Genomic DNA, 25,136 nt, shown 5'->3' with positions numbered 1-25,136 from the left:
GCAAAAGTGAGCCAAAATCGACGCCTCCGTGGCGCAATCGGCTAGCGCGTTCGGCTGTTAACCGAAAGGTTGGTGGTTCGAGTCCACCCGGGGGCGAAATCGTTTTAACCGTCACCGAGGTGAGGACATACATCAACTTTGTTAGAGATACACAGCTAGTGTGGCAATTTGGCTGCGAAGGAGTGATGCCACAGATGCTTATACACATTCAGGCAGGTGGCACTGTAGGTAAAAACATGGCCCTACACAGACGTTCTACTGTTTTCCTATTTATTCACCATGTGTGACACTGCAGTGGAGCGACGCCCACTACAAAAGACGTTTTATTTACATTCAATTTGAGCGTATACGTCGCGAGTGCCATATGACAGGGCCTGTCTCTCGAAGTCGATTTGTATTTTGTGTCTCTTAAGTGTCGGTCTGCAGTAGGCCGCTTTTGGCCGAGCGACGTGCAGTCGCCTTACATGAAGCCCCATGGGCAACGCCAGTGCCACTGTGAACAACAGCAAACTGTAGCCAGAGAGTGGAGCCGAAAGGCGCATTTCGCAGTCGAGCCACGTTATCCCACAAGCTGTGCACTAGGACAAGAAATTGCAGGCCGCAAACTTTTGGTGGCCTGGCGGTCGTCGCCGATCGTAAGGGCGAAACAGTCGAGAGATTTGGAGAACGGCAATGTGGACACTCCCAGCAGCAGCAGTGTGCCAAATCAATTATCTGGTCGAGGGCTGCAAGATTCAGTGTGATGAAGTGAGAATTCGGGGATAGCTCGCAAATTCAAAGCTGCCGCCTTCTTAGCTCCGTGGTAGAGCACTGGTCTCGTAAACCAGGAGTCGTGAGTTCGAACCTCACAGAAGGCATCCATTTTTTTAACTTTCCTGCAACGTGCGGAGCTACCTCGAGCAATATCTATCACATGGCAGTACACTGAATGAAAGGGATGTTCTACAACCTATGTCAAGTATTCTACTGGCCTAGGAGGTTTTCTGAATGCATAGGCAGAACAGTGGTTTGTATGCATTTTGTAGTATAATGTCATTCGTTTATGAGCGTCGCTACAGTGTGCATGCACGTTATCCATGTGAAGAGGCATAAGCAGATGCTACCATTCTGCGAGATTCCTGCAGAATGTGTACGAATTGCGTTGATATAGAGAGCACAAGTGAGCCAAAGTCAACGCCTCCGTGGCGCAATCGGCTAGCGCGTTCGGCTGTTAACCGAAAGGTTGGTGGTTCGAGTCCACCCGGGGGCGAAAATGTTTTAACCGTCACCGAGGTGAGGACATACGTCAACTTTGTTAGAGATACACAGCTAGTGTGACAATTTGGCTGCGAAGGAGTGATGCCACAGTTGCTTATACACATCCAGGCAGGTGGCACTTTAGGTAAAAACATGGCCCTACACAGACGTTCTACTGTTTTCCTATTTATTCACCATGTGTGACACTGCAGTGGAGCGACGCCCACTACAAAAGACGTTTTATTTACATTCAATTTGAGCGTATACGTCGCGAGTGCCATATGACAGGGCCTGTCTCTCGATGTCGATTTGTATATTGTGTCTCTTAAGTGTCGGTCTGCAGTAGGCCGCTGTTGGCTGAGCGACGTGCAGTCGCCTTACATGAAGCCCCATGGGCAACGCCAGTGCCACTGTGAACAACAGCAAACTGTAGCCAGAGAGTGGAGCCGAAAGGCGCATTTCGCAGTCGAGCCACGTTATCCCACAAGCTGTGCACTAGGACAAGAAATTGCAGACCGCAAACTTTTGGTGGCCTGACGGTCGTCGCCGATCGTAAGGGCGAAACAGTCGAGAGATTTGGAGAACGGCAATGTGGACACTCCCAGCAGCAGCAGTGCGCCAAATCAATTATCTGGTCGAGGGCTGCAAGATTCAGTGTGATGAAGTGAGAATTCGGGGATAGCTCGCAAATTCAAAGCTGCGCCTTCTTAGCTCCGTGGTAGAGCACTGGTCTCGTAAACCAGGAGTTGTGAGTTCGAACCTCACAGAAGGCATCCATTTTTTTAACTTTCCAGCAACGTGCGGAGCTACCTCGAGCAATATCTATCACATGGCAGTACACTGAATGAAAGGGATGTTCTTCAACCTATGACAAGTATTCTACTGGCCTAGGAGGTTTTCTGAATGCATAGGCAGAACAGTGGTTTGTATGCGTTTTGTAGTATAATGTCGTTCGTCTATGAGCGTCGCTACAGTGTGCATGCACGTTATCCATGTGAAGAGGCATAAGCAGATGCTACCATGCTGCGAGATTACTGCAGAATGTGTACGAATTGCGTTGATATAGAGAGCAAAAGTGAGCCAAAGTCGACGCCTCCGTGGCGCAATCGGCTAGCGCGTTCGGCTGTTAACCGAAAGGTTGGTTGTTCGAGTCCACCCGGGGGCGAAAATGTTTTAACCGTCACCGAGGTGAGGACATACGTCAACTTTGTTAGAGATACACAGCTAGTGTGGCAATTTGGCCGCGAAGGAGTGATGCCACAGATGCTTATACACATTCAGGCAGGTGGCACTGTAGGTAAAAACATGGCCCTACACAGACGTTCTACTGTTTTCCTATTTATTCACCATGTGTGACACTGCAGTGGAGCGACGCCCACTACAAAAGACGTTTTATTTACATTCAATTTGAGCGTATACGTCGCGAGTGCCATATGACAGGGCCTGTCTCACGATGTCGATTTGTATTTTCTGTCTTTTAAGTGTCGGTCTGCAGTAGGCCGCTGTTGGCCGAGCGACGTGCAGTCGCCTTACATGAAGCCCCATGGGCAACGCCAGTGCCACTGTGAACAACAGCAAACTGTAGCCAGAGAGTGGAGCCGAAAGGCGCATTTCGCAGTCGAGCCACGTTATTCCACAAGCTGTGCACTAGGACAAGAAATTGCAGACCGCAAACGTTTGGTGGCCTGACGTTCGTCGCTGATCGTAAGGGCGAAACAGTCGAGAGATTTGGAGAACGGCAATGTGGACACTCCCAGCAGCAGCAGTGCGCCAAATCAATTATCTGGTCGAGGGCTGCAAGATTCAGTGTGATGAAGTGAGAATTCGGGGATAGCTCGCAAATTCAAAGCTGCCGCCTTCTTAGCTCAGTGGTAGAGCACTGGTCTCGTAAACCAGGAGTCGTGAGTTCGAACCTCACAGAAGGCATCCATTTTTTTAACTTTCCTGCAACGTGCGGAGCTACCTCGAGCAATATCTATCACATGGCAGTACACTGAATGAAAGGGATGTTCTTCAACCTATGACAAGTATTCTACTGGCCTAGGAGGTTTTCTGAATGCATAGGCAGAACAGTGGTTTGTATGCATTTTGTAGTATAATGTCATTCGTTTATGAGCGTCGCTACAGTGTGCATGCACGTGATCAATGTGAAGAGGCATAAGCAGATGCTACCATTCTGCGAGATTCCTGCAGAATGTGTACGAATTGCGTTGATATAGAGAGCAAAAGTGAGCCAAAATCGACGCCTCCGTGGCGCAATCGGCTAGCGCGTTCGGCTGTTAACCGAAAGGTTGGTGGTTCGAGTCCACCCGGGGGCGAAATCGTTTTAACCGTCACCGAGGTGAGGACATACATCAACTTTGTTAGAGATACACAGCTAGTGTGGCAATTTGGCTGCGAAGGAGTGATGCCACAGATGCTTATACACATTCAGGCAGGTGGCACTGTAGGTAAAAACATGGCCCTACACAGACGTTCTACTGTTTTCCTATTTATTCACCATGTGTGACACTGCAGTGGAGCGACGCCCACTACAAAAGACGTTTTATTTACATTCAATTTGAGCGTATACGTCGCGTGTGCCATATGACAGGGCCTGTCTCTCGAAGTCGATTTGTATTTTGTGTCTCTTAAGTGTCGGTCTGCAGTAGGCCGCTTTTGGCCGAGCGACGTGCAGTCGCCTTACATGAAGCCCCATGGGCAACGCCAGTGCCACTGTGAACAACAGCAAACTGTAGCCAGAGAGTGGAGCCGAAAGGCGCATTTCGCAGTCGAGCCACGTTATCCCACAAGCTGTGCACTAGGACAAGAAATTGCAGACGGCAAACTTTTGGTGGCCTGGCGGTCGTCGCCGATCGTAAGGGCGAAACAGTCGAGAGATTTGGAGAACGGCAATGTGGACACTCCCAGCAGCAGCAGTGTGCCAAATCAATTATCTGGTCGAGGGCTGCAAGATTCAGTGTGATGAAGTGAGAATTCGGGGATAGCTCGCAAATTCAAAGCTGCCGCCTTCTTAGCTCCGTGGTAGAGCACTGGTCTCGTGAACCAGGAGTCGTGAGTTCGAACCTCACAGAAGGCATCCATTTTTTTAACTTTCCTGCAACGTGCGGAGCTACCTCGAGCAATATCTATCACATGGCAGTACACTGAATGAAAGGGATGTTCTACAACCTATGTCAAGTATTCTACTGGCCTAGGAGGTTTTCTGAATGCATAGGCAGAACAGTGGTTTGTATGCATTTTGTAGTATAATGTCATTCGTTTATGAGCGTCGCTACAGTGTGAATGCACGTTATCCATGTGAAGAGGCATAAGCAGATGCTACCATTCTGCGAGATTCCTGCAGAATGTGTACGAATTGCGTTGATATAGAGAGCACAAGTGATCCAAAGTCAACGCCTCCGTGGCGCAATCGGCTAGCGCGTTCGGCTGTTAACCGAAAGGTTGGTGGTTCGAGTCCACCCGGGGGGGAAATCGTTTTAACCGTCACCGAGGTGAGGACATACATCAACTTTGTTAGAGATACACAGCTAGTGTGGCAATTTGGCTGCGAAGGAGTGATGCCACAGATGCTTATACACATTCAGGCAGGTGGCACTGTAGGTAAAAACATGGCCCTACACAGACGTTCTACTGTTTTCCTATTTATTCACCATGTGTGACACTGCAGTGGAGCGACGCCCACTACAAAAGACGTTTTATTTACATTCAATTTGAGCGTATACGTCGCGAGTGCCATATGACAGGGCCTGTCTCTCGAAGTCGATTTGTATTTTGTGTCTCTTAAGTGTCGGTCTGCAGTAGGCCGCTTTTGGCCGAGCGACGTGCAGTCGCCTTACATGAAGCCCCATGGGCAACGCCAGTGCCACTGTGAACAACAGCAAACTGTAGCCAGAGAGTGGAGCCGAAAGGCGCATTTCGCAGTCGAGCCACGTTATCCCACAAGCTGTGCACTAGGACAAGAAATTGCAGACGGCAAACTTTTGGTGGCCTGGCGGTCGTCGCCGATCGTAAGGGCGAAACAGTCGAGAGATTTGGAGAACGGCAATGTGGACACTCCCAGCAGCAGCAGTGTGCCAAATCAATTATCTGGTCGAGGGCTGCAAGATTCAGTGTGATGAAGTGAGAATTCGGGGATAGCTCGCAAATTCAAAGCTGCCGCCTTCTTAGCTCCGTGGTAGAGCACTGGTCTCGTAAACCAGGAGTCGTGAGTTCGAACCTCACAGAAGGCATCCATTTTTTTAACTTTCCTGCAACGTGCGGAGCTACCTCGAGCAATATCTATCACATGGCAGTACACTGAATGAAAGGGATGTTCTACAACCTATGTCAAGTATTCTACTGGCCTAGGAGGTTTTCTGAATGCATAGGCAGAACAGTGGTTTGTATGCATTTTGTAGTATAATGTCATTCGTTTATGAGCGTCGCTACAGTGTGAATGCACGTTATCCATGTGAAGAGGCATAAGCAGATGCTACCATTCTGCGAGATTCCTGCAGAATGTGTACGAATTGCGTTGATATAGAGAGCACAAGTGAGCCAAAGTCAACGCCTCCGTGGCGCAATCGGCTAGCGCGTTCGGCTGTTAACCGAAAGGTTGGTGGTTCGAGTCCACCCGGGGGCGAAAATGTTTTAACCGTCACCGAGGTGAGGACATACGTCAACTTTGTTAGAGATACACAGCTAGTGTGACAATTTGGCTGCGAAGGAGTAATGCCACAGTTGCTTATACACATCCAGGCAGGTGGCACTTTAGGTAAAAACATGGCCCTACACAGACGTTCTACTGTTTTCCTATTTATTCACCATGTGTGACACTGCAGTGGAGCGACGCCCACTACAAAAGACGTTTTATTTACATTCAATTTGAGCGTATACGTCGCGAGTGCCATATGACAGGGCCTGTCTCTCGATGTCGATTTGTATTTTGTGTCTCTTAAGTGTCGGTCTGCAGTAGGCCGCTGTTGGCCGAGCGACGTGCAGTCGCCTTACATGAAGCCCCATGGGCAACGCCAGTGCCACTGTGAACAACAGCAAACTGTAGCCAGAGAGTGGAGCCGAAAGGCGCATTTCGCAGTCGAGCCACGTTATCCCACAAGCTGTGCACTAGGACAAGAAATTGCAGACCGCAAACTTTTGGTGGCCTGACGGTCGTCGCCGATCGTAAGGCGAAACAGTCGAGAGATTTGGAGAACGGCAATGTGGACACTCCCAGCAGCAGCAGTGCGCCAAATCAATTATCTGGTCGAGGGCTGCAAGATTCAGTGTGATGAAGTGAGAATTCGGGGATAGCTCGCAAATTCAAAGCTGCCGCCTTCTTAGCTCCGTGGTAGAGCACTGATCTCGTAAACCAGGAGTCGTGAGTTCGAACCTCAGAGAAGGCATCCATTTTTTTAACTTTCCTGCAACGTGCGGAGCTACCTCGAGCAATATCTATCACATGGCAGTACACTGAATTAAAGGGATGTTCTTCAACCTATGACAAGTATTCTACTGGCCTAGGAGGTTTTCTGAATGCATAGGCAGAACAGTGGTTTGTATGCATTTTGTAGTATAATGTCGTTCGTCTATGAGCGTCGCTACAGTGTGCATGCACGTTATCCATGTGAAGAGGCATAAGCAGATGCTACCATGCTGCGAGATTCCTGCAGAATGTGTACGAATTGCGTAGATATAGAGAGCAAAAGTGAGCCAAAATCGACTCCTCCGTGGCGCAATCGGCTAGCGCGTTCGGCTGTTAACCGAAAGGTTGGTGGTTCGAGCCCACCCGGGGGCCAAATCGTTTTAACCGTCACCGAGGTGAGGACATACGTCAACTTTGTTAGAGATACACAGCTAGTGTGGCAATTTGGCTGCGAAGGAGTGATGCCACAGATGCTTATACACATTCAGGCAGGTGGCACTGTAGGTAAAAACATGGCCCTACACAGACGTTCTACTGTTTTCCTATTTATTCACCATGTGTGACACTGCAGTGGAGCGACGCCCACTACAAAAGACGTTTTATTTACATTCAATTTGAGCGTATACGTCGCGAGTGCCATATGACAGGGCCTGTCTCTCGATGTCGATTTGTATTTTGTGTCTCTTAAGTGTCGGTCTGCAGTAGGCCGCTGTTGGCCGAGCGACGTGCAGTCGCCTTACATGAAGCCCCATGGGCAACGCCAGTGCCACTGTGAACAACAGCAAACTGTAGCCAGAGAGTGGAGCCGAAAGGCGCATTTCGCAGTCGAGCCACGTTATCCCACAAGCTGTGCACTAGGACAAGAAATTGCAGACCGCAAACTTTTGGTGGCCTGACGGTCGTCGCCGATCGTAAGGGCGAAACAGTCGAGAGATTTGGAGAACGGCAATGTGGACACTCCCAGCAGCAGCAGTGCGCCAAATCAGTTATCTGGTCGAGGGCTGCAAGATTCAGTGTGATGAAGTGAGAATTCGGGGATAGCTCGCAAATTCAAAGCTGCCGCCTTCTTAGCTCCGTGGTAGAGCACTGGTCTCGTAAACCAGGAGTCGTGAGTTCGAACCTCAGAGAAGGCATCCATTTTTTTAACTTTCCTGCAACGTGCGGAGCTACCTCGAGCAATATCTATCACATGGCAGTACACTGAATTAAAGGGATGTTCTTCAACCTATGACAAGTATTCTACTGGCCTAGGAGGTTTTCTGAATGCATAGGCAGAACAGTGGTTTGTATGCATTTTGTAGTATAATGTCGTTCGTCTATGAGCGTCGCTACAGTGTGCATGCACGTTATCCATGTGAAGAGGCATAAGCAGATGCTACCATGCTGCGAGATTCCTGCAGAATGTGTACGAATTGCGTAGATATAGAGAGCAAAAGTGAGCCAAAATCGACTCCTCCGTGGCGCAATCGGCTAGCGCGTTCGGCTGTTAACCGAAAGGTTGGTGGTTCGAGCCCACCCGGGGGCCAAATCGTTTTAACCGTCACCGAGGTGAGGACATACGTCAACTTTGTTAGAGATACACAGCTAGTGTGGCAATTTGGCTGCGAAGGAGTGATGCCACAGATGCTTATACACATTCAGGCAGGTGGCACTGTAGGTAAAAACATGGCCCTACACAGACGTTCTACTGTTTTCCTATTTATTCACCATGTGTGACACTGCAGTGGAGCGACGCCCACTACAAAAGACGTTTTATTTACATTCAATTTGAGCGTATACGTCGCGAGTGCCATATGACAGGGCCTGTCTCTCGATGTCGATTTGTATTTTGTGTCTCTTAAGTGTCGGTCTGCAGTAGGCCGCTGTTGGCCGAGCGACGTGCAGTCGCCTTACATGAAGCCCCATGGGCAACGCCAGTGCCACTGTGAACAACAGCAAACTGTAGCCAGAGAGTGGAGCCGAAAGGCGCATTTCGCAGTCGAGCCACGTTATCCCACAAGCTGTGCACTAGGACAAGAAATTGCAGACCGCAAACTTTTGGTGGCCTGACGGTCGTCGCCGATCGTAAGGGCGAAACAGTCGAGAGATTTGGAGAACGGCAATGTGGACACTCCCAGCAGCAGCAGTGCGCCAAATCAGTTATCTGGTCGAGGGCTGCAAGATTCAGTGTGATGAAGTGAGAATTCGGGGATAGTTCGCAAATTCAAAGCTGCCGCCTTCTTAGATCAGTGGTAGAGCACTGGTCTCGTAAACCAGGAGTCGTGAGTTCGAACCTCACAGGAGGCATCCATTTTTTCAACTTTCCTGCAACGTGCGGAGCTACCTCGAGCAATATCTATCACATGGCAGTACACTGAATGAAAGGGATGTTCTACAACCTATGTCAAGTATTCTACTGGCCTAGGAGGTTTTCTGAATGCATAGGCAGAACAGTGGTTTGTATGCATTTTGTAGTATAATGTCATTCGTTTATGAGCGTCGCTACAGTGTGCATGCACGTTATCCATGTGAAGAGGCATAAGCAGATGCTACCATTCTGCGAGATTCCTGCAGAATGTGTACGAATTGCGTTGATATAGAGAGCACAAGTGAGCCAAAGTCAACGCCTCCGTGGCGCAATCGGCTAGCGCGTTTGGCTGTTAACCGAAAGGTTGGTGGTTCGAGCACACCCGGGGGCGAAATCGTTTTAACCGACAACGAGGTGAGGACATACGTCAACTTTGTTAGAGATTCACAGCTAGTGTGGCAATTTGGCTGCGAAGGAGTGATGCCACAGATGCTTATACACATTCAGGCAGGTGGCACTGTAGGTAAAAACATGGCCCTACACAGACGTTCTACTGTTTTCCTATTTATTCAACATGTGTGACACTGCAGTGGAGCGACGCCCACTACAAAAGACGTTTTATTTACATTCAATTTGAGCGTATACGTCGCGAGTGCCATATGACAGGGCCTGTCTCTCGATGTCGATTTGTATTTTGTGTCTCTTAAGTGTCGGTCTGCAGTAGGCCGCTGTTGGCCGAGCGACGTGCAGTCGCCTTACATGAAGCCCCATGGGCAACGCCAGTGCCACTGTGAACAACAGCAAACTGTAGCCAGAGAGTGGAGCCGAAAGGCGCATTTCGCAGTCGAGCCACGTTATCCCACAAGCTGTGCACTAGGACAAGAAATTGCAGACCGCAAACTTTTGGTGGCCTGACGGTCGTCGCCGATCGTAAGGGCGAAACAGTCGAGAGATTTGGAGAACGGCAATGTGGACACTCCCAGCAGCAGCAGTGCGCCAAATCAGTTATCTGGTCGAGGGCTGCAAGATTCAGTGTGATGAAGTGAGAATTCGGGGATAGCTCGCAAATTCAAATCTGCCGCCTTCTTAGCTCAGTGGTAGAGCACTGGTCTCGTAAACCAGGAGTCGTGAGTTCGAACCTCACAGAAGGCATCAATTTTTTTAACTTTCCTGCAACGTGCGGAGCTACCTCAACAAATATCTATCACATGGCAGTACACTGAATGAAAGGGATGTTCTTCAACCTATGACAAGTATTCTACTGGCCTAGGAGGTTTTCTGAATGCATAGGCAGAACAGTGGTTTGTATGCATTTTGTAGTATAATGTCATTCGTTTATGAGCGTCGCTACAGTGTGCATGCACGTTATCCATGTGAAGAGGCATAAGCAGATGCTACCATTCTGCGAGATTCCTGCAGAATGTGTACGAATTGCGTTGATATAGAGAGCACAAGTGAGCCAAAGTCAACGCCTCCGTGGCGCAATCGGCTAGCGCGTTCGGCTGTTAACCGAAAGGTTGGTGGTTCGAGCCCACCCGGGGGCTAAATCGTTTTAACCGACAACGAGGTGAGGACATACGTCAACTTTGTTAGAGATTCACAGCTAGTGTGGCAATTTGGCTGCGAAGGAGTGATGCCACAGATGCTTATACACATTCAGGCAGGTGGCACTGTAGGTAAAAACATGGCCCTACACAGACGTTCTACTGTTTTCCTATTTATTCACCATGTGTGACACTGCAGTGGAGCGACGCCCACTACAAAAGACGTTTTATTTACATTCAATTTGAGCGTATACGTCGCGAGTGCCATATGACAGGGCCTGTCTCTCGATGTCGATTTGTATATTGTGTCTCTTAAGTGTCGGTCTGCAGTAGGCCGCTGTTGGCCGAGCGACGTGCAGTCGCCTTACATGAAGCCCCATGGGCAACGCCAGTGCCACTGTGAACAACAGCAAACTGTAGCCAGAGAGTGGAGCCGAAAGGCGCATTTCGCAGTCGAGCCACTTTATCCCACAAGCTGTGCACTAGGACAAGAAATTGCAGACCGCAAACTTTTGGTGGCCTGACGGTCGTCGCCGATCGTAAGGGCGAAACAGTCGAGAGATTTGGAGAACGGCAATGTGGACACTCCCAGCAGCAGCAGTGCGCCAAATCAGTTATCTGGTCGAGGGCTGCAAGATTCAGTGTGATGAAGTGAGAATTCGGGGATAGTTCGCAAATTCAAAGCTGCCGCCTTCTTAGATCAGTGGTAGAGCACTGGTCTCGTAAACCAGGAGTCGTGAGTTCGAACCTCACAGAAGGCATCCATTTTTTCAACTTTCCTGCAACGTGCGGAGCTACCTCGAGCAATATCTATCACATGGCAGTACACTGAATGAAAGGGATGTTCTACAACCTATGTCAAGTATTCTACTGGCCTAGGAGGTTTTCTGAATGCATAGGCAGAACAGTGGTTTGTATGCATTTTGTAGTATAATGTCATTCGTTTATGAGCGTCGCTACAGTGTGCATGCACGTTATCCATGTGAAGAGGCATAAGCAGATGCTACCATTCTGCGAGATTCCTGCAGAATGTGTACGAATTGCGTTGATATAGAGAGCACAAGTGAGCCAAAGTCAACGCCTCCGTGGCGCAATCGGCTAGCGCGTTCGGCTGTTAACCGAAAGGTTGGTGGTTCGAGCCCACCCAGGGGCTAAATCGTTTTAACCGACAACGAGGTGAGGACATACGTCAACTTTGTTAGAGATTCACAGCTAGTGTGGCAATTTGGCTGCGAAGGAGTGATGCCACAGATGCTTATACACATTCAGGCATATGGCACTGTAGGTAAAAACATTGCCGTACACAGACGTTCTACTGTTTTCCTATTTATTCACCATGTGTGACACTGCAGTGGAGCGACGCCCACTACAAAAGACGTTTTATTTACATTCAATTTCAGCGTGTACGTCGCGAGTGCCATATGACAGGGCCTGTCTCTCGATGTCGATTTGTATTTTGTGTCTCTTAAGTGTTGGTCTGCAGTAGGCCGCTGTTGGCCGAGCGACGTGCAGTCGCCTTACATGAAGCCCCATGGGCAACGCCAGTGCCACTGTGAACAACAGCAAACTGTAGCCAGAGAGTGGAGCCGAAAGGCGCATTTCGCAGTCGAGCCACGTTATCCCACAAGCTGTGCACTAGGACAAGAAATTGCAGACCGCAAACTTTTGGTGGCCTGACGGTCGTCGCCGATCGTAAGGGCGAAACAGTCGAGAGATTTGGAGAACGGCAATGTGGACACTCCCAGCAGCAGCAGTGCGCCAAATCAATTATCTGGTCGAGGGCTGCAAGATTCAGTGTGATGAAGTGAGAATTCGGGGATAGCGCGCAAATTCAAAGCTGCTGCCTTCTTAGATCAGTGGTAGAGCACTGGTCTCGTAAACCAGGAGTCGTGAGTTCGAGCCTCACAGAAGGCATCCATTTTTTTAACTTTCCTGCAACGTGCGGAGCTACCTCGAGCAATATCTATCACATGGCAGTACACTGAATGAAAGGGATGTTCTACAACCTATGTCAAGTATTCTACTGGCCTAGGAGGTTTTCTGAATGCATAGGCAGAACAGTGGTTTGTATGCATTTTGTAGTATAATGTCATTCGTTTATGAGCGTCGCTACAGTGTGCATGCACGTTATCCATGTGAAGAGGCATAAGCAGATGCTACCATTCTGCGAGATTCCTGCAGAATGTGTACGAATTGCGTTGATATAGAGAGCAAAAGTGAGCCAAAATCGACGCCTTCGTGGCGCAATCGGCTAGCGCGTTCGGCTGTTAACCGAAAGGTTGGTGGTTCGAGCCCACCCGGGGCGAAATCGTTTTAACCGTCACCGAGGTGAGGACATACATCAACTTTGTTATAGATACACAGCTAGTGTGGCAATTTGGATGCGAAGGAGTGATGCCACAGATGCTTATACACATTCAGGCAGGTGGCACTGTAGGTAAAAACATGGCCCTACACAGACGTTCTACTGTTTTCCTATTTATTCACCATGTGTGACACTGCAGTGGAGCGACGCCCACTACAAAAGACGTTTTATTTACATTCAATTTGAGCGTATACGTCGCGAGTGCCATATGACAGGGCCTGTCTCTCGATGTCGATTTGTATTTTGTGTCTCTTAAGTGTCGGTCTGCAGTAGGCCGCTGTTGGCCGAGCGACGTGCAGTCGCCTTACATGAAGCCCCATGGGCAACGCCAGTGCCACTGTGAACAACAGCAAACTGTAGCCAGAGAGTGGAGCCGAAAGGCGCATTTCGCAGTCGAGCCACGTTATCCCACAAGCTGTGCACTAGGACAAGAAATTGCAGACCGCAAACTTTTGGTGGCCTGACGGTCGTCGCCGATCGTAAGGGCGAAACAGTCGAGAGATTTGGAGAACGGCAATGTGGACACTCCCAGCAGCAGCAGTGCGCCAAATCAATTATCTGGTCGAGGGCTGCAAGATTCAGTATGATGAAGTGAGAATTCGGGGAAGGCTCGCATATTTGAAGCTGCCGCCTTCTTAGCTCAGTGGTAGAGCACTGGTCTCGTAAACCAGGAGTCGTGAGTTCGAACCTCACAGAAGGCATCCATTTTTTAACTTTCCTGCAACGTGCGGAGCTACCTCGAGCAATATCTATCACATGGCAGTACACTGAATGAAAGGGATGTTCTACAACCTATGTCAAGTATTCTACTGGCCTAGGAGGTTTTCTGACTGCATAGGCAGAACAGTGGTTTGTATGCATTTTGTAGTATAATGTCATTCGTTTATGAGCGTCGCTACAGTGTGCATGCACGTTATCCATGTGAAGAGGCATAAGCAGATGCTACCATTCTGCGAGATTCCTGCAGAATGTGTACGAATTGCGTTGATATAGAGAGCAAAAGTGAGCCAAAGTCAACGCCTCCGTGGCGCAATCGGCTAGCGCGTTCGGCTGTTAACCGAAAGGTTGGTGGTTCGAGCCCACCCGGGGGAGAAATCGTTTTAACCGTCACCGAGGTGAGGACATACATCAACTTTGTTAGAGATACACAGCTAGTGTGGCAATTTGGCTGCGAAGGAGTGATGCCACAGATGCTTATACACATTCAGGCAGGTGGCACTGTAGGTAAAAACATGGCCCTACACAGACGTTCTACTGTTTTCCTATTTATTCACCATGTGTGACACTGCAGTGGAGCGACGCCCACTACAAAAGACGTTTTATTTACATTCAATTTGAGCGTATACGTCACGAGTGCCATATGACAGGGCCTGTCTCTCGATGTCGATTTGTATTTTGTGTCTCTTAAGTGTCAGTCTGCAGTAGGCCGCTGTTGGCCGAGCGACGTGCAGTCGCCTTACATGAAGCCCCATGGGCAACGCCAGTGCCACTGTGAACAACAGCAAACTGTAGCCAGAGAGTGGAGCCGAAAGGCGCATTTCGCAGTCGAGCCATGTTATCCCACAAGCTGTGCACTAGGACAAGAAATTGCAGACCGCAAACTTTTGGTGGCCTGACGGTCGTCGCCGATCGTAAGGGCGAAACAGTCGAGAGATTTGGAGAACGGCAATGTGGACACTCCCAGCAGCAGCAGTGCGCCAAATCAATTATCTGGTCGAGGGCTGCAAGATTCAGTGTGATGATGTGAGAATTCGGGGATAGCTCGCAAATTCAAAGCTGCCGCCTTCTTAGCTCAGTGGTAGAGCACTGGTCTCGTAAACCAGGAGTCGTGAGTTCGAACCTCACAGAAAGCATCCATTTTCTTAACTTTCCTGCAACGTGCGGAGCTACCTCGAGCAATATCTATCACATGGCAGTACACTGAATGAAAGGGATGTTCTACAACGTATGACAAGTATTCTACTGGCCTAGGAGGTTTTCTGAATGCATAGGCAGAACAGTGGTTTGTATGCATTTTGTAGTATAATGTCATTCGTTTATGAGCGTCGCTACAGTGTGCATGCACGTTATCCATGTGAAGAGGCATAAGCAGATGCTACCATTCTGCGAGATTCCTGCAGAATGTGTACGAATTGCGTTGATATAGAGAGCACAAGTGAGCCAAAGTCAACGCCTCCGTGGCGCAATCGGCTAGCGCGTTCGGGTGTTAACCGAAAGGTTGGTGGTTCGAGCCCACCCGGGGGCGAAATCGTTTTAACCGTCACCGAGGTGAGGACATACATCAACTTTGTTAGAGATACACAGCTAGTGTGGCAATTTGGCTGCGAAGGAGTGATGCCACAGATGCTTATACACATTCAGGCAGGTGGCACTGTAGGTAAAAACATGGCCCTACACAGACGTTCTACTGTTTTCCTATTTATTCACCATGTGTGACACTGCAGTGGAGCGACGCCCACTACAAAAGACGTTTTATTTACATTCAATTTGAGCGTATACGTCGCGAGTGCCATATGACAGGGCCTGTCTCTCGATGTCGATTTGTATTTTGTGTCTCTTAAGTGTCGGTCTGCAGTAGGCCGCTGTTGGCCGAGCGACGTGTAGTCGCCTTACATGAAGCCCCATGGGCAACGCCAGTGCCACTGTGAACAACAGCAAACTGTAGCCAGAGAGTGGAGCCGAAAGGCGCATTTCGCAGTCGAGCCACGTTATCCCACAAGCTGTGCACTAGGAAAAGAAATTGCAGACCGCAAACTTTTGGTGGCCTGACGGTCGTCGCCGATCGTAAGGGCGAAACAGTCGAGAGATTTGGAGAACGGCAATGTGGACACTCCCAGCAGCAGCAGTGCACCAAATCAATTATCTGGTCGAGGGCTGCAAGATTCAGTGTGATGAAGTGAGAATTCGGGGAAGGCTCGCAAATTCAAAGCTGCCGCCTTCTTAGCTCAGTAGTAGAGCACTGGTATCGTAAACCAGGAGTCGTGAGTTCGAACATCACAGAAGGAATCCATTTTTTTAACTTTCCTGCAACGTGCGGAGCTACCTCGAGCAATATCTATCACATGGCAGTACACTGAATGAAAGGGATGTTCTACAACCTATGACAAGTATTCTACTGGCCTAGGAGGTTTTCTGAATGCATAGGCAGAACAGTGGTTTGTATGCATTTTGTAGTATAATGTCATTCGTTTATGAGCGTCGCTACAGTGTGCATGCACGTTATCCATGTGAAGAGGCATAAGCAGATGCTACCATTCTGCGAGATTCCTGCAGAATGTGTACGAATTGCGTTGATATAGAGAGCACAAGTGAGCCAAAGTCAACGCCTCCGTGGCGCAATCGGCTAGCGCGTTCGGCTGTTAACCGAAAGGTTGGTGGTTCGAGCCCACCCGGGGGCGAAATCGTTTTAACCGTCACCGAGGTGAGGACATACATCAACTTTGTTAGAGATACACAGCTAGTGTGGCAATTTGGCTGCGAAGGAGTGATGCCACAGATGCTTATACACATTCAGGCAGGTGGCACTGTAGGTAAAAACATGGCCCTACACAGACGTTCTACTGTTTTCCTATTTATTCACCATGTGTGACACTGCAGTGGAGCGACGCCCACTACAAAAGACATTTTATTTACATTCAATTTGAGCGTATACGTCGCGAGTGCCATATGACAGGGCCTGTATCTCGATGTCGATTTGTATTTTGTGTCTCTTAAGTGTCGGTCTGCAGTAGGCCGCTGTTGGCCGAGCGACGTGCAGTCGCCTTACATGAAGCCCCATGGGCAACGCCAGTGCCACTGTGAACAACAGCAAACTGTAGCCAGAGAGTGGAGCCGAAAGGCGCATTTCGCAGTCGAGCCACGTTATCCCACAAGCTGTGCACTAGGACAAGAAATTGCAGACCGCAAACTTTTGGTGGCCTGACGGTCGTCGCCGATCGTAAGGGCGAAACAGTCGAGAGATTTAGAGAACGGCAATGTGGACACTCCCAGCAGCAGCAGTGCGCCAAATCAATTATCTGGTCGAGGGCTGCAAGATTCAGTGTGATGATGTGAGAATTCGGGGATAGCTCGCAAATTCAAAGCTGCCGCCTTCTTAGCTCAGTAGTAGAGCACTGGTCTCGTAAACCAGGAGTCGTGAGTTCGAACCTCACCGAAGGCATCCATTTTCTTAACTTTCCTGCAACGTGCGGAGCTACCTCGAGCAGTATCTATCACATGGCAGTACACTGAATGAAAGGGATGTTCTACAACCTATGACAAGTATTGTACTGGCCTAGGAGGTTTTCTGAATGCATAGGCAGAACAGTGGTTTGTATGCATTTTGTAGTATAATGTCATTCGTTTATGAGCGTCGCTACAGTGTGCATGCACGTTATCCATGTGAAGAGGCATAAGCAGATGCTACCATTCTGCGAGATTCCTGCAGAATGTGTACGAATTGCGTTGATATAGAGAGCACAAGTGAGCCAAAGTCAACGCCTCCGTGGCGCAATCGGCTAGCGCGTTCGGCTGTTAACCGAAAGGTTGGTGGTTCGAGCCCACCCGGGGGCGAAATCGTTTTAACCGTCACCGAGGTGAGGACATACATCAACTTTGTTAGAGATACACAGCTAGTGTGGCAATTTGGCTGCGAAGGAGTGATGCCACAGATGCTTATACACATTCAGGCAGGTGGCACTGTAGGTAAAAACATGGCCCTACACAGACGTTCTACTGTTTTCCTATTTATTCACCATGTGTGACACTGCAGTGGAGCGACGCCCACTACAAAAGACGTTTTATTTACATTCAATTTGAGCGTATACGTCGCGAGTGCCATATGACAGGGCCTGTATCTCGATGTCGATTTGTATTTTGTCTCTCTTAAGTGTCGGTCTGCAGTAGGCCGCTGTTGGCCGAGCGACGTGCAGTCGCCTTACATGAAGCCCCATGGGCAACGCCAGTGCCACTGTGAACAACAGCAAACTGTAGCCAGAGAGTGGAGCCGAAAGGCGCATTTCGCAGTCGAGCCATGTTATCCCACAAGCTGTGCACTAGGACAAGAAATTGCAGACCGCAAACTTTTGGTGGCCTGACGGTCGTCGCCGATCGTAAGGGCGAAACAGTCGAGAGATTTGGAGAACGGCAATGTGGACACTCCCAGCAGCAGCAGTGCGCCAAATCAATTATCTGGTCGAGGGCTGCAAGATTCAGTGTGATGAAGTGAGAATTCGGGGAAGGCTCGCAAATTCAAAGCTGCCGCCTTCTTAGCTCAGTGGTAGAGCACTGGTCTCGTAAACCAGGAGTCGTGAGTTCGAACCTCACCGAAGGCATCCATTTTTTTTAACTTTCCTGCAACGTGCGGAGCTACCTCGAGCAATATCTATCACATGGCAGTACACTGAATGAAAGGGATGTTCTACAACCTATGTCAAGTATTCTACTGGCCTAGGAGGTTTTCTGAATGCATAGGCAGAACAGTGGTTTGTATGCATTTTGTAGTATAATGTCATTCGTTTATGAGCGTCGCTACAGTGTGCATGCACGTTATCCATGTGAAGAGGCATAAGCAGATGCTACCATTCTGCGAGATTCCTGCAGAATGTGTACGAATTGCGTTGATATAGAGAGCACAAGTGAGCCAAAGTCAACGCCTCCGTGGCGCAATCGGCTAGCGCGTTCGGCTGTTAACCGAAAGGTTGGTGGTTCGAGCCCACCCGGGGGCGAAATCGTTGTAACCGTCACCGAGGTGAGGACATACATCAACTTTGTTAGAGATACACAGCTAGTGTGGCAATTTGGCTGCGAAGGAGTGATGCCACAGATGCTTATACACATTCAGGCAGGTGGCACTGTAGGTAAAAACATGGCCCTACACAGACGTTCTACTGTTTTCCTATTTATTCACCATGTGTGACACTGCAGTGGAGCGACGCCCACTACAAAAGACGTTTTATTTACATTCAATTTGAGCGTATACGTCGCGAGTGCCATATGACAGGGCCTGTCTCTCGATGTCGATTTGTATTTTGTGTCTCTTAAGTGTCGGTCTGCAGTAGGCCGCTGTTGGCCGAGCGACGTGCAGTCGCCTTACATGAAGCCCCATGGGCAACGCCAGTGCCACTGTGAACAACAGCAATCTGTAGCCAGAGAGTGGAGCCGAAAGGCGCATTTCGCAGTCGAGCCACGTTATCCCACAAGCTGTGCACTAGGACAAGAAATTGCAGACCGCAAACTTTTGGTGGCCTGACGGTCGTCGCCGATCGTAAGGGCGAAACAGTCGAGAGATTTGGAGAACGGCAATGTGGACACTCCCAGAAGCAGCAGTGCGCCAAATCAATTATCTGGTCGAGGGCTGCAAGATTCAGTGTGATGATGTGAGAATTCGGGGATAGCTCGCAAATTAAAAGCTGCCGCCTTCTTAGCTCAGTAGTAGAGCACTGGTCTCGTAAACCAGGAGTCGTGAGTTCGAACCTCACAGAAAGCATCTATTTTCTTAACTTTCCTGCAACGTGTGGAGCTACCTCGAGCAATATCTATCACATGGCAGTACACTGAATGAAAGGGATGTTCTACAACCTATGACAAGTATTCTACTGGCCTAGGAGGATTTCTGAATGCATAGGCAGAACAGTGGTTTGTATGCATTTTGTAGTATAATGTCATTCGTTTATGAGCGTCGCTACAGTGTGCATGCACGTTATCCATGTGAAGAGGCGTAAGCAGATGCTACCATTCTGCGAGATTCTTGCAGAATGTGTACGAATTGCGTTGATATAGAGAGCACAAGTGAGCCAAAGTCAACGCCTCCGTGGCGCAATCGGCTAGCGCGTTCGGATGTTAACCGAAAGGTTTGTTGGTTCGAGCCCACCCGGGGGCGAAAGCGTTTTAACCGTCACCGAGGTGAGGACATACATCAACTTTGTTAGAGATACACAGCTAGTGTGTCAATTTGGCTGCGAAGGAGTTATGCCACAGATGCTTATACACATTCAGGCAGGTGGCACTGTAGGTAAAAACATGGCCCTACACAGACGTTCTACTGTTTTCCTATTTATTCACCATGTGTGACACTGCAGTGGAGCGACGCCCACTACAAAAGACGTTTTATTTACATTCAATTTGAGCGTATACGTCGCGAGTGCCATATGACAGGGCCTGTCTCTCGATGTCGATTTGTATTTTGTGTCTCTTAAGTGTCGGTCTGCAGTAGGCCGCTGTTGGCCGAGCGACGTGCAGTCGCCTTACATGAAGCCCCATGGGCAACGCCAGTGCCACTGTGAACAACAGCAAACTGTAGCCAGAGAGTGGAGCCGAAAGGCGCATTTCGCAGTCGAGCCATGTTATCCCACAAGCTGTGCACTAGGACAAGAAATTGCAGACCGCAAACTTTTGGTGGCCTGACGGTCGTCGCCGATCGTAAGGGCGAAACAGTCGAGAGATTTGGAGAACGGCAATGTGGACACTCCCAGAAGCAGCAGTGCGCCAAATCAATTATCTGGTCGAGGGCTGCAAGATTCAGTGTGATGATGTGAGAATTCGGGGATAGCTCGCAAATTCAAAGCTGCCGCCTTCTTAGCTCAGTAGTAGAGCACTGGTCTCGTAAACCAGGAGTCGTGAGTTCGAACCTCACAGAAAGCATCTATTTTCTTAACTTTCCTGCAACGTGCGGAGCTACCTCGAGCAATATCTATCACATGGCAGTACACTGAATGAAAGGGATGTTCTACAACCTATGACAAGTATTGTACTGGCCTAGGAGGTTTTCTGAATGCATAGGCAGAACAGTGGTTTGTATGCATTTTGTAGTATAATGTCATTCGTTTATGAGCGTCGCTACAGTGTGCATGCACGTTATCCATGTGAAGAGGCATAAGCAGATGCTACCATTCTGCGAGATTCTTGCAGAATGTGTACGAATTGCGTTGATATAGAGAGCACAAGTGAGCCAAAGTCAACGCCTCCGTGGCGCAATCGGCTAGCGCGTTCGGATGTTAACCGAAAGGTTTGTTGGTTCGAGCCCACCCGGGGGCGAAATCGTTTTAACCGTCACCGAGGTGAGGACATACATCAACTTTGTTAGAGATACACAGCTAGTGTGGCAATTTGGCTGCGAAGGAGTGATGCCACAGATGCTTATACACATTCAGGCAGGTGGCACTGTAGGTAAAAGCATGGCCCTACACAGACGTTCTACTGTTTTCCTATTTATTCACCATGTGTGACACTGCAGTGGAGAGACGCCCACTACAAAAGACGTTTTATTTACATTCAATTTGAGCGTATACGTCGCGAGTGCCATATGACAGGGCCTGTCTCTCGATGTCGATTTGTATTTTGTGTCTCTTAAGTGTCGGTCTGCAGTAGGCCGCTGTTGGCCGAGCGACGTGCAGTCGCCTTACATGAAGCCCCATGGGCAACGCCAGTGCCACTGTGAACAACAGCAAACTGTAGCCAGAGAGTGGAGCCGAAAGGCGCATTTCGCAGTCGAGCCACGTTATCCCACAAGCTGTGCACTAGGACAAGAAATTGCAGACCGCAAACTTTTGGTGGCCTGACGGTCGTCGCCGATCGTAAGGGCGAAACAGTCGAGAGATTTGGAGAACGGCAATGTGGACACTCCCAGCAGCAGCAGTGCGCCAAATCAATTATCTGGTCGAGGGCTGCAAGATTCAGTGTGATGAAGTGAGAATTCGGGGATAGCTCGCAAATTCAAAGCTGCCGCCTTCTTAGCTCAGTGGTAGAGCACTTGTTTCGTAAACCAGGAGTCGCGAGTTCGAACCTCACAGAAGTTATCCATTTTTTTAACTTTCCTGCAACGTGCGAAGCTACCTCGAGCAATATCTATCACATGACAGTACACTGAATGAAAGTGATGTTCTACAACCTATGACAAGTATTCTACTGGCCTAGGAGGTTTTCTGAATGCATAGGCAGAACAGTGGTTTGTATGCATTTTGTAGTATAATGTCATTCGTTTATGAGCGTCGCTACAGTGTGCATGCACGTTATCCATGTGAAGAGGCATAAGCAGATGCTACCATTCTGCGAGTGTGTACGAATTGCATTGATATAGAGAGCACAAGTGAGCCAAAGTCAACGCCTCCGTGGCACAATCGGCTAGCACGTTCGGCTCTTAACCGAAAGGTTGGTGGTTTGAGCCCACCCGGGAGCGAAATCGTTTTAACCGTCACCGAGGTGAGGACATACATCAACTTTGTTAGAGATACACAGCTAGTGTGGCAATTTGGCTGCGAAGGAGTGATGCCACAGATGCTTATACACATTCAGGCAGGTGGCACTGTAGGTAAAAACATGGCCCTACACAGACGTTCTACTGTTTTCCTATTTATTCACCATGTGTGACACTGCAGTGGAGCGACGCCCACTACAAAAGACGTTTTATTTACATTCAATTTGAGCGTATACGTCGCGAGTGCCATATGACAGGGCCTGTCTCTCGATGTCGATTTGTATTTTGTGTCTCTTAAGTGTCGGTCTGCAGTAGGCCGCTGTTGGCCGAGCGACGTGCAGTCGCCTTACATGAAGCCCCATGGGCAACGCCAGTGCCACTGTGAACAACAGCAAACTGTAGCCAGAGAGTGGAGCCGAAAGGCGCATTTCGCAGTCGAGCCACGTTATCCCACAAGCTGTGCACTAGGACAAGAAATTGCAGACCGCAAACTTTTGGTGGCCTGACGGTCGTCGCCGATCGTAAGGGCGAAACAGTCGAGAGATTTGGAGAACGGCAATGTGGACACTCCCAGCAGCAGCAGTGCGCCAAATCAATTATCTGGTCGAGGGCTGCATGATTCAGTGTGATGATGTGAGAATTCGGGGATAGCTCGCAAATTCAAAGCTGCCGCCTTCTTAGCTCAGTGGTAGAGCACTGGTCTCGTGAACCAGCAGTCGCGAGTTCGAACCTCACAGAAGGCATCCATTTTTTTAACTTTCCTGCATCGTGCGGAGCTACCTCGAGCAATATCTATCACATGGCAGTACACTGAATGAAAGGGATGTTCTACAACCTATGTCAAGTATTCTACTGGCCTAGGAGGTTTTCTGAATGCATAGGCAGAACAGTGGTTTGTATGCATTTTGTAGTATAATGTCATTCGCTTATGAGCGTCGCTACAGTGTGCATGCACGTTATCCATGTGAAGAGGCATAAGCAGATGCTACCATTCTGCGAGATTCCTGCAGAATGTGTACGAATTGCGTTGATATAGAGAGCACAAGTGAGCCAAAGTCAACGCCTCCGTGGCGCAATCGGCTAGCGCGTTCGGCTGTTAACCGAAAGGTTGGTGGTTCGAGCCCACCCGGGTGCGAAATCGTTTTAACCGTCACCGAGGTGAGGACATACATAAACTTTGTTAGAGATACACAGCTAGTGTGGCAATTTGGCTGCGAAGGAGTGATGCCACAGATGCTTATACACATTCAGGCAGGTGGCACTGTAGGTAAAAACATGGCCCTACACAGACGTTCTACTGTTTTCCTATTTATTCACCATGTGTGACACTGCAGTGGAGCGACGCCCACTACAAAAGACGTTTTATTTACATTCAATTTGAGCGTATACGTCGCGAGTGCCATATGACAGGGCCTGTCTCTCGATGTCGATTTGTATTTTGTGTCTCTTAAGTGTCGGTCTGCAGTAGGCCGCTGTTGGCCGAGCGACGTGCAGTCGCCTTACATGAAGCCGCATGGGCAACGCCAGTGCCACTGTGAACAACAGCAAACTGTAGCCAGAGAGTGGAGCCGAAAGGCGCATTTCGCAGTCGAGCCACGTTATCCCACAAGCTGTACACTAGGACAAGAAATTGCAGACCGCAAACTTTTGGTGGCCTGACGGTCGTCGCCGATCGTAAGGGCGAAACAGTCGAGAGATTTGGAGAACGGCAATGTGGACACTCCCAGAAGCAGCAGTGCGCCAAATCAATTATCTGGTCGAGGGCTGCAAGATTCAGTGTGATGATGTGAGAATTCGGGGATAGCTCGCAAATTCAAAGCTGCCGCCTTCTTAGCTCAGTGGTAGAGCACTGGTCTCGTAAACCAGGAGTCGTGAGTTCGAACCTCACAGAAAGCATCCATTTTCTTAACTTTCCTGCAACGTGCGGAGCTACCTCGAGCAATATCTATCACATGGCAGTACACTGAATGAAAGGGATGTTCTACAACCTATGACAAGTATTCTACTGGCCTAGGAGGTTTTCTGAATGCATAGGCAGAACAGTGGTTTGTATGCATTTTGTAGTATAATGTCATTCGTTTATGAGCGTCGCTTCAGTGTGCATGCACGTTATCCATGTGAAGAGGCATAAGCAGATGCTACCATTCTGCGAGATTCCTGCAGAATGTGTACGAATTGCGTTGATATAGAGAGCACAAGTGAGCCAAATTCAAAGCCTCCGTGGCGCAATCGGCTAGCGCGTTCGGCTGTTAACCGAAAGGTTGGTGGTTCGCGCTAACTCGGGGGCGAAATCGTTTTAACCGTCACCGAGGTGAGGACATACATCAACTTTGTTAGAGATACACAGCTAGTATGGCAATTTGGCTGCGAAGGAGTGATGCCACAGATGCTTATACACATTCAGGCAGGTGGCACTGTAGGTAAAAACATGGCCCTACACAGACGTTCTACTGTTTTCCTATTTATTCACCATGTGTGACACTGCAGTGGAGCGACGCCCACTACAAAAGACGTTTTATTTACATTCAATTTGAGCGTATACGTCGCGAGTGCCATATGACAGGGCCTGTCTCTCGATGTCGATTTGTATTTTGTGTCTCTTAAGTGTCGGTCTGCAGTAGGCCGCTGTTGGCCGAGCGACGTGCAGTCGCCTTACATGAAGCCCCATGGGCAACGCCAGTGCCACTGTGAACAACAGCAAACTGTAGCCAGAGAGTGGAGCCGAAAGGCGCATTTCGCAGTCGAGCCACGTTATCCCTCAAGCTGTGCACTAGGACAAGAAATTGCAGACCGCAAACTTTTGGTGGCCTGACGGTCGTCGCCGATCGTAAGGGCGAAACAGTCGAGAGATTTGGAGAACGGCAATGTGGACACTCCCAGCAGCAGCAGTGCGCCAAATCAATTATCTGGTCGAGGGCTGCAAGATTCAGTGTGATGATGTGAGAATTCGGGGATAGCTCGCAAATTCAAAGCTGCCGCCTTCTTAGCTCAGTAGCACATTCTGGCTCTAGCTGCCGACGCGTACGGACGTGTCACCGTTGCTGCGTGTAGTCAGTGTTTCGCCAGTGTTTACCTTTGCGTTTCGGTGTTTTTGAGTTTTGTGATTTTCTTCGTGTGTAACTCGTGTT

At 49.1% G+C, this 25,136-nt stretch overlaps 39 non-coding genes across 39 annotated transcripts; all 39 read left to right on the top strand.

Moving 5' to 3' along the window:
* Positions 1-22: 22 nt before the first annotated feature.
* Trnan-guu (transfer RNA asparagine (anticodon GUU)) lies at positions 23-96 on the top strand. Its single transcript has one exon. It is a non-coding gene; the product is annotated as a tRNA-Asn (tRNA).
* Positions 97-785: 689 nt separating this feature from the next.
* Positions 786-857, top strand: Trnat-cgu (transfer RNA threonine (anticodon CGU)). Its single transcript has one exon. It is a non-coding gene; the product is annotated as a tRNA-Thr (tRNA).
* A 318-nt stretch (positions 858-1,175) lies between these two features.
* Trnan-guu (transfer RNA asparagine (anticodon GUU)) lies at positions 1,176-1,249 on the top strand. Its single transcript has one exon. It is a non-coding gene; the product is annotated as a tRNA-Asn (tRNA).
* Positions 1,250-1,937: 688 nt separating this feature from the next.
* On the top strand, positions 1,938-2,009 carry Trnat-cgu (transfer RNA threonine (anticodon CGU)). Its single transcript has one exon. It is a non-coding gene; the product is annotated as a tRNA-Thr (tRNA).
* A 318-nt stretch (positions 2,010-2,327) lies between these two features.
* Trnan-guu (transfer RNA asparagine (anticodon GUU)) lies at positions 2,328-2,401 on the top strand. Its single transcript has one exon. It is a non-coding gene; the product is annotated as a tRNA-Asn (tRNA).
* A 689-nt stretch (positions 2,402-3,090) lies between these two features.
* Positions 3,091-3,162, top strand: Trnat-cgu (transfer RNA threonine (anticodon CGU)). Its single transcript has one exon. It is a non-coding gene; the product is annotated as a tRNA-Thr (tRNA).
* Positions 3,163-3,480: 318 nt separating this feature from the next.
* Positions 3,481-3,554, top strand: Trnan-guu (transfer RNA asparagine (anticodon GUU)). The gene has a single exon. It is a non-coding gene; the product is annotated as a tRNA-Asn (tRNA).
* A 689-nt stretch (positions 3,555-4,243) lies between these two features.
* Positions 4,244-4,315, top strand: Trnat-cgu (transfer RNA threonine (anticodon CGU)). The gene has a single exon. It is a non-coding gene; the product is annotated as a tRNA-Thr (tRNA).
* A 318-nt stretch (positions 4,316-4,633) lies between these two features.
* Trnan-guu (transfer RNA asparagine (anticodon GUU)) lies at positions 4,634-4,707 on the top strand. The gene has a single exon. It is a non-coding gene; the product is annotated as a tRNA-Asn (tRNA).
* Positions 4,708-5,396: 689 nt separating this feature from the next.
* On the top strand, positions 5,397-5,468 carry Trnat-cgu (transfer RNA threonine (anticodon CGU)). The gene has a single exon. It is a non-coding gene; the product is annotated as a tRNA-Thr (tRNA).
* Positions 5,469-5,786: 318 nt separating this feature from the next.
* Positions 5,787-5,860, top strand: Trnan-guu (transfer RNA asparagine (anticodon GUU)). The gene has a single exon. It is a non-coding gene; the product is annotated as a tRNA-Asn (tRNA).
* Positions 5,861-6,548: 688 nt separating this feature from the next.
* Positions 6,549-6,620, top strand: Trnat-cgu (transfer RNA threonine (anticodon CGU)). The gene has a single exon. It is a non-coding gene; the product is annotated as a tRNA-Thr (tRNA).
* A 318-nt stretch (positions 6,621-6,938) lies between these two features.
* Trnan-guu (transfer RNA asparagine (anticodon GUU)) lies at positions 6,939-7,014 on the top strand. Its single transcript has one exon. It is a non-coding gene; the product is annotated as a tRNA-Asn (tRNA).
* Positions 7,015-7,701: 687 nt separating this feature from the next.
* On the top strand, positions 7,702-7,773 carry Trnat-cgu (transfer RNA threonine (anticodon CGU)). Its single transcript has one exon. It is a non-coding gene; the product is annotated as a tRNA-Thr (tRNA).
* A 318-nt stretch (positions 7,774-8,091) lies between these two features.
* On the top strand, positions 8,092-8,167 carry Trnan-guu (transfer RNA asparagine (anticodon GUU)). The gene has a single exon. It is a non-coding gene; the product is annotated as a tRNA-Asn (tRNA).
* Positions 8,168-8,854: 687 nt separating this feature from the next.
* Trnat-cgu (transfer RNA threonine (anticodon CGU)) lies at positions 8,855-8,926 on the top strand. The gene has a single exon. It is a non-coding gene; the product is annotated as a tRNA-Thr (tRNA).
* A 318-nt stretch (positions 8,927-9,244) lies between these two features.
* Trnan-guu (transfer RNA asparagine (anticodon GUU)) lies at positions 9,245-9,318 on the top strand. Its single transcript has one exon. It is a non-coding gene; the product is annotated as a tRNA-Asn (tRNA).
* Positions 9,319-10,007: 689 nt separating this feature from the next.
* Trnat-cgu (transfer RNA threonine (anticodon CGU)) lies at positions 10,008-10,079 on the top strand. Its single transcript has one exon. It is a non-coding gene; the product is annotated as a tRNA-Thr (tRNA).
* Positions 10,080-10,397: 318 nt separating this feature from the next.
* On the top strand, positions 10,398-10,471 carry Trnan-guu (transfer RNA asparagine (anticodon GUU)). The gene has a single exon. It is a non-coding gene; the product is annotated as a tRNA-Asn (tRNA).
* A 689-nt stretch (positions 10,472-11,160) lies between these two features.
* On the top strand, positions 11,161-11,232 carry Trnat-cgu (transfer RNA threonine (anticodon CGU)). Its single transcript has one exon. It is a non-coding gene; the product is annotated as a tRNA-Thr (tRNA).
* A 318-nt stretch (positions 11,233-11,550) lies between these two features.
* Positions 11,551-11,624, top strand: Trnan-guu (transfer RNA asparagine (anticodon GUU)). Its single transcript has one exon. It is a non-coding gene; the product is annotated as a tRNA-Asn (tRNA).
* A 689-nt stretch (positions 11,625-12,313) lies between these two features.
* Positions 12,314-12,385, top strand: Trnat-cgu (transfer RNA threonine (anticodon CGU)). Its single transcript has one exon. It is a non-coding gene; the product is annotated as a tRNA-Thr (tRNA).
* Positions 12,386-12,702: 317 nt separating this feature from the next.
* Positions 12,703-12,777, top strand: Trnan-guu (transfer RNA asparagine (anticodon GUU)). The gene has a single exon. It is a non-coding gene; the product is annotated as a tRNA-Asn (tRNA).
* A 688-nt stretch (positions 12,778-13,465) lies between these two features.
* Positions 13,466-13,537, top strand: Trnat-cgu (transfer RNA threonine (anticodon CGU)). Its single transcript has one exon. It is a non-coding gene; the product is annotated as a tRNA-Thr (tRNA).
* Positions 13,538-13,854: 317 nt separating this feature from the next.
* Trnan-guu (transfer RNA asparagine (anticodon GUU)) lies at positions 13,855-13,928 on the top strand. Its single transcript has one exon. It is a non-coding gene; the product is annotated as a tRNA-Asn (tRNA).
* A 689-nt stretch (positions 13,929-14,617) lies between these two features.
* Positions 14,618-14,689, top strand: Trnat-cgu (transfer RNA threonine (anticodon CGU)). Its single transcript has one exon. It is a non-coding gene; the product is annotated as a tRNA-Thr (tRNA).
* Positions 14,690-15,007: 318 nt separating this feature from the next.
* Positions 15,008-15,081, top strand: Trnan-guu (transfer RNA asparagine (anticodon GUU)). Its single transcript has one exon. It is a non-coding gene; the product is annotated as a tRNA-Asn (tRNA).
* Positions 15,082-16,160: 1,079 nt separating this feature from the next.
* Trnan-guu (transfer RNA asparagine (anticodon GUU)) lies at positions 16,161-16,234 on the top strand. The gene has a single exon. It is a non-coding gene; the product is annotated as a tRNA-Asn (tRNA).
* A 689-nt stretch (positions 16,235-16,923) lies between these two features.
* On the top strand, positions 16,924-16,995 carry Trnat-cgu (transfer RNA threonine (anticodon CGU)). Its single transcript has one exon. It is a non-coding gene; the product is annotated as a tRNA-Thr (tRNA).
* Positions 16,996-17,313: 318 nt separating this feature from the next.
* Trnan-guu (transfer RNA asparagine (anticodon GUU)) lies at positions 17,314-17,387 on the top strand. Its single transcript has one exon. It is a non-coding gene; the product is annotated as a tRNA-Asn (tRNA).
* A 689-nt stretch (positions 17,388-18,076) lies between these two features.
* Trnat-cgu (transfer RNA threonine (anticodon CGU)) lies at positions 18,077-18,148 on the top strand. The gene has a single exon. It is a non-coding gene; the product is annotated as a tRNA-Thr (tRNA).
* Positions 18,149-18,467: 319 nt separating this feature from the next.
* Trnan-guu (transfer RNA asparagine (anticodon GUU)) lies at positions 18,468-18,541 on the top strand. The gene has a single exon. It is a non-coding gene; the product is annotated as a tRNA-Asn (tRNA).
* A 689-nt stretch (positions 18,542-19,230) lies between these two features.
* On the top strand, positions 19,231-19,302 carry Trnat-cgu (transfer RNA threonine (anticodon CGU)). Its single transcript has one exon. It is a non-coding gene; the product is annotated as a tRNA-Thr (tRNA).
* Positions 19,303-19,620: 318 nt separating this feature from the next.
* Positions 19,621-19,695, top strand: Trnan-guu (transfer RNA asparagine (anticodon GUU)). Its single transcript has one exon. It is a non-coding gene; the product is annotated as a tRNA-Asn (tRNA).
* Positions 19,696-20,384: 689 nt separating this feature from the next.
* Trnat-cgu (transfer RNA threonine (anticodon CGU)) lies at positions 20,385-20,456 on the top strand. The gene has a single exon. It is a non-coding gene; the product is annotated as a tRNA-Thr (tRNA).
* Positions 20,457-20,774: 318 nt separating this feature from the next.
* Positions 20,775-20,849, top strand: Trnan-guu (transfer RNA asparagine (anticodon GUU)). The gene has a single exon. It is a non-coding gene; the product is annotated as a tRNA-Asn (tRNA).
* A 1,830-nt stretch (positions 20,850-22,679) lies between these two features.
* Positions 22,680-22,751, top strand: Trnat-cgu (transfer RNA threonine (anticodon CGU)). Its single transcript has one exon. It is a non-coding gene; the product is annotated as a tRNA-Thr (tRNA).
* A 318-nt stretch (positions 22,752-23,069) lies between these two features.
* On the top strand, positions 23,070-23,143 carry Trnan-guu (transfer RNA asparagine (anticodon GUU)). Its single transcript has one exon. It is a non-coding gene; the product is annotated as a tRNA-Asn (tRNA).
* Positions 23,144-23,832: 689 nt separating this feature from the next.
* On the top strand, positions 23,833-23,904 carry Trnat-cgu (transfer RNA threonine (anticodon CGU)). The gene has a single exon. It is a non-coding gene; the product is annotated as a tRNA-Thr (tRNA).
* Positions 23,905-25,136: the final 1,232 nt, after the last annotated feature.

Source organism: Schistocerca gregaria, chromosome 5 (assembly GCF_023897955.1).
Source record: "Schistocerca gregaria isolate iqSchGreg1 chromosome 5, iqSchGreg1.2, whole genome shotgun sequence".
Taxonomy (NCBI): domain Eukaryota; kingdom Metazoa; phylum Arthropoda; class Insecta; order Orthoptera; family Acrididae; genus Schistocerca; species Schistocerca gregaria.
This window is presented reverse-complemented; position numbering and strand designations above follow the sequence as displayed.